The following is a 5325-nucleotide window of genomic DNA, read 5'->3' on the forward strand; positions in this document are numbered from 1 at the left end:
GCTGTGAAACTCACTGTTAAAGGGGCAGGCTGCTGTGAAGGTCAAAGTTAAGGGGATGGGCTGCTGTGGAGATCCCATTTTAAGGAGGCGGGGAACTTTGGGGGGTCACTGTTAAGGAGTGGGGGGCTGTGGAGTTAACTGTTAATAAGGTGGCGGGGTGCTGTAGAGGTCACCGTCATGGGAGATACTGTCGATATCTTTTAACGACACACAAACATTTAACAAAATAGATAAAATATATCCATGCGAAGCAGGGTCCTGCTAGTATTATATATGCTTGAGCAGACAGTTTATACTTACCCAGAAAAATCTGTCGTGAGGATCCCGTAGTTGAATATATACACTCGGTTAATCTGGCATAGCGTTAGGTATCCCAGTGCAAGTATAAAGGAGTAACTGAAACACATAGCAGATTGCATCAGTATTTATTCTCAATATTATCTCACAACTTCAGGAGGAACATCAAAGAATTCAGTAATTTCAGATAAATTGTGAATTACAGTTATTTGTAGTCATACTTTAGGATAAACCCTAACCAAAGCACCAAAAGGGAAATAGTGAGCCAAAATACAGATCCATCCTGCTTCTATTGGATGCAGTTACTTTCTTTTAATATATGCATTAAACTAATGGCGTCCATGCGTATTGTGGGGGGTAGCTTTCTTTCAGGGGCTCATCCTCACAGATACGACTTCAGGACACCAGGTTTAAAGTCCAAACAGTGCATTTATTGTGGCACACCAGCAAAAGCAAACCTGTGTTAGACCTGTCACAGTCTCACAGTATGCACAAACAGGAAGAGGAGCATGCCAGGGATATGGCAGATGACCTCAAAGATCAACCAACCTGGAAGAGATAGCACTCACCAGTATATGCAAACAATGGCGTCTTTATTCACCTGCAGTGAAACCAAGACGCACACAGGCATAAAGACGTCTCTGATTGTATATACTCCATCTTCTTTCTTAAATGGGTTGTATCACAGCATTATCTAAATTTCAAGCCAGCACCTGGATCTGAATACATTTGTAATTGCATGTAATTAAAAATGTAATATAGCCAATGAGCTATTCAACAAATGTATCTGCATAGCGCCACCTGCTGTTTGTTCTTATTTGTATTTTCTGTCCGTCTCACTGAGCTGGTCGAAAGTGCTCAGGTTAAAAATTCAACTGCCACCAGCCGTATGTTCTGTTAGAAGGAGTTATAGGGAGAGAACTGCAGCATACAGGACATGCCCCCTGAGCTGCCAGGCTGCAGATAATCTAGCAGAGCAATCGGAGCAGTGAACGTGGAGCTCTCTGGATCTATGTGAGGTGCAGGGCTGGTTTTAGCTTTGTTAAAAAGGTATTGTCATGTACTATATGTTGTCAATTTTCATTTTTTACACCAACCATGGCACAAACCCTTTAAGACAACACTTTTAAGGTAGCACACAGGAAACGTTTGCTTCATGCTCTCTCCTTACCTGTGAACTTTTTCAATACTTGCATAGATCATGATGCAGTAGTTCAAAAGAACCAAAGAAAATATGTGCAAGGAGTACCTAAAATATAGAAGGCAAAACATCACAATAGATTTATAAGCTTCTATAACTTGCTCCTGAGGAAGGGGATTTAGTTACTTCCCCAAAACGCATCAAGCTCATTTTAATTTGAATAAAGCAACCTTCTGATGCTACATCCTGTGAGGTCCCTGTTTTACCACTCTGGGAAAAGGAATCCATTACATCTGTCAAGAGATCTCGGCGAGGGAGGTGAGGGTACGAGTGGATTGAGTTAACTCATACTCCCCTCCCTGGTAAAGTAAGTGGTTAATATACCGTTTCAAAACCAGTATCTACCGCACTCAGAAGTATGTATTTTTTTTTAAAAATCTTTTACTTTGTAATTCTTCACTAACACACCTAGGATTGGCATTTCTTTGGCACCCCCACACTTCATATGCACTCTGTGTATATTCCTTTTTTAAGTTTTATCTTGCTCTATATTCACAGTTCACCAGTTTGGGTTGAATTAAATACATAGGGTGTAGCCTTAGGCTGGGTTCACACCTGAGCGTATTCGATAAGCGCTTTTTGAGGTGTATTTTGGGTAGTTTTTGTATTTTGGAAACACGCGTAGTACACGCATTTGTGTGATTAACCACAGAGGCATCCAATGAAAAACTGCCACAATACGCCCCAAAGAAGCTCCTGTACTCCTTGGGGCGTAGGGCGTTTTACAGCGCGTTCGTACGAGCTTTAAAACGCTCAGATGAGAACCATGCCCATAGGGAAACATTGGTTTTTGCCTGTTGAGTGTTTTACAGCGCGTAGGAACGAGCTGTAAAACACTCCGGTGTGAACCTAGCCTTAGTGTCCAATTCCGCAACACTCCATCATTAGAGCATTCCCCTGGCACTTTGTAATCCTCTACCCCTTGTGGGAGAGTCCCCGGAATAGTAATGGATGGACGATACGTGCCACCAGAGGTCCTGGCCTCGGTGGAGTAAGAACCGGATCATTGCGGTTACAGCGGCGAATGCTTCTGGCGCAGCGTGTCCGGGTCGGTTCTTACTGGGAACAGGTAAAGAGCTGGGGGGGGGGGGGTGCCTGTTCCCCACGGCCAGACCAGGTTTTTGGTGGAGCTGGGCCTTTAAAGAACCCAGTCTGCTGATGATGGGGGTGGGGTGTGTCTTGCTGTGCTGGAGATTTCCACAGACAGAGTGAGTGCTGGTGAAGGAGAGTCTGGGCGCAGCACACATTGAAGGATAGCCCTGGGACCTGTGGTGCTACAAGCCGAAGGGGCTCTGGCCTGAGGGAGACAAAGGCAGGCAGCTTACATGCCTGCAGAACTGTTGTGATCTGTCCAAAACAAGGTGACCCAAACCTGCTGTTTGTTTTTCTATGGAAGGACTTTTGTTTTATGCACTATGTGGATATGCACCCGTGTGGTCTGCACATTGCCTGTTATGCCTTTGGTGTAAATAAAGTCACGGTGTATCACTAAGACTGTCTGTGATTGCCTCAATACTGCTGACGCTACCATAGCCTACCACGAGCACATCCCCACACCCTCTTATCCCTTTTTCCCTTCTTCCTAACCGAATTCTGGTTACATTTTACAACTTTTTGTTAACTCTTGGAGCGACAGATCATTACTTACCTGGCTTCTGGCCATGAGGAGGGCTCAGGTGGCCCCCTGGGCATCAGCCCGCCGGGAAATTTCCCTTTAGAGTCTATGGCCAATCATCCCCTGCCTCAGCCAAGGAGAAAGAGGGGGCAACTACTGTAGCCAAGAAGAGCTTAAAACTAGCAGGGGGAAGTGGGGTTAGCTTTACCCCCAACATGATTGAATGCAATAGTCTGAGGCAAGAGAACTGGTGGTGACAGGGAGCAGACAGCACACAGGTAAACTGCACAGGAGAGCCCCTTGTCTCACCCGGTAGAGAACATGGGCTGGCGTGAATGTGGGAGGTGGAATGGAGGCTGCTGGAGTCCAAAAAAAGTAGGGCTATGCACGCTAAGCACTCTGTATGCCAAAAGGACACTCAAGTCTTTCATATAGGCTGGGTACATAGATGCCTGCAGGCAAGTGTGAGTTTACGTCATGTAATTCCCCTGGTGTACACTGCCAAAGTGTCTAAATGTGAACTGGACATTATGCTTTCTACTCTTCCCAGTGGAAAAAAAAAAAACATTGTAAGTCCACAAGATCCCTCATATCCATTGTGGAAACTAGAAAACTATAGCCATGATGAACATGTGAATGTGAATGTACCACTATGAGCCCCCCTTGAAGTGGACACTTACCACTAAAGAGGAACCCTTTTCTCCACACAACAGTGGGACATTCCATATGTCTCTATTCCATCCTCAGGATAGGTCATCAACATCAGATTGCTGGTGGTCTGACTCCCGACACTACGAGGGCTGCATCCTCTTTAATGTTTACCTGCATGCCATCTCCCTTGTACCGGAGTAATTACAGTTTTTCACCCCATTCACTTAAATGGGAGAAGCAATAATTACGCTGCAACATCACTACAAAGCAGGCTGTGTGCAGGTGAACATTGAAGATGATGCAGCGCTCGCACGAAAGCAGTGCCCCCTTTAAAAAGCTGATCAGCAGGTGTGCTGGGAGTCAGACCACCCCTGATTTGATACTGATTACCTATTCTGAGGATGAATCATCAATATCACGAATCCGGATAACCCCTTTAAGCTCCAGCTCAGTTAAGTAAAAAGAATACTAGGTGGACCAGCACATATAACTGCATTTACAACTTACCATCCAAAGCAAAATACTGCCAGGTAGACACCAATCATTGTGGCGATGCCATGGCGGATAGAGGCATGTGCTTTTCTTGGACTCAGGTAGGTACGGAACCACACAGCAATGACAAGAGCAAACAGCTGACACGTCACAAAGTTGACCTGAAAAAGGAAGGATGTTCTGAGGGCATAGCAAAGCTTTAAAGGCTCTGTACACCTTGGAAGGCAATTTTTTTTATGATTGCATTTTACTCATTTTGGACTAAATATATATTTTTTCAGTTGGTCTTTATTAAAAATATTGAGATGTTCTGTCACAAAGGGTTAACTGTTTGTCTAGCTGTGTGAATTGTACTTTTTACTTTCACTGGTCATCTAATAACTCTTATTTCTATTATAGTAATAGGTCAAACACTTATTTAAAGTGGTTCTATCACCAGGATCAACCCTATTAAACCAGACATACTGCCTGGTAAGGCTCAACATGCTGATTAAAACTATACCTTTCTTTTGTTTGTATGCTAAACGGCTGAAGAGATATCTGCATTTTTTATTCATATGCAAATTAGCAATTCAAGCACTAAGAGGCGGGGCTGAATCATCTGAGCTCTGCTACATAACCCCCCCCTGTCCTCTCCTTGATTGATAGGCTAAGGGAATAGATGTGTCCTGGCTTATACATATCTTCTGTATATACGTGTATTATACACACTCTGTACTATAGCTAAACCACACTGAGATCTGCTCAGAAAGCTAACCTACATATCACTGCTTTATTCACAGGCACGATATATGATCATATAGACACCAGTAGGGTTGCATCGGGTATCGAATTATCAATACCCAATCAATACTTTTGTACCCGGATCGAGTTGATACCGGGATTTGCCATTTACCAATACTGGGCTGCGCTACTTCGCAGCCTGGTATCAGAGAACATGGCGCAGGCTGCTCTCAGCGCTTGCCATGTTCTCCTCAGCAGCACAGTGGAGAAGGAGAGAGTCTCTACTGTGCCGCTGCTACCAATGACAAGAAAGAGGGGAGGGGCTGTGGCCACTGCCAATGAAGAT

At 44.4% G+C, this 5325-nt stretch overlaps 1 long non-coding RNA gene across 1 annotated transcript; it reads right to left on the reverse strand.

Annotated features, from left to right (window-relative positions):
• Window positions 1–300: 300 nt before the first annotated feature.
• LOC122938102 lies at window positions 301–4396 on the reverse strand. The gene is made up of 3 exons (XR_006389975.1): window positions 4272–4396; window positions 1469–1546; window positions 301–396 (listed from the first exon to the last, which is right to left on the reverse strand). It is a non-coding gene; the product is annotated as an uncharacterized LOC122938102 (long non-coding RNA).
• Window positions 4397–5325: the final 929 nt, after the last annotated feature.

The sequence above is a fragment of the Bufo gargarizans genome, chromosome 5, assembly GCF_014858855.1.
Source record: "Bufo gargarizans isolate SCDJY-AF-19 chromosome 5, ASM1485885v1, whole genome shotgun sequence".
Taxonomy (NCBI): domain Eukaryota; kingdom Metazoa; phylum Chordata; class Amphibia; order Anura; family Bufonidae; genus Bufo; species Bufo gargarizans.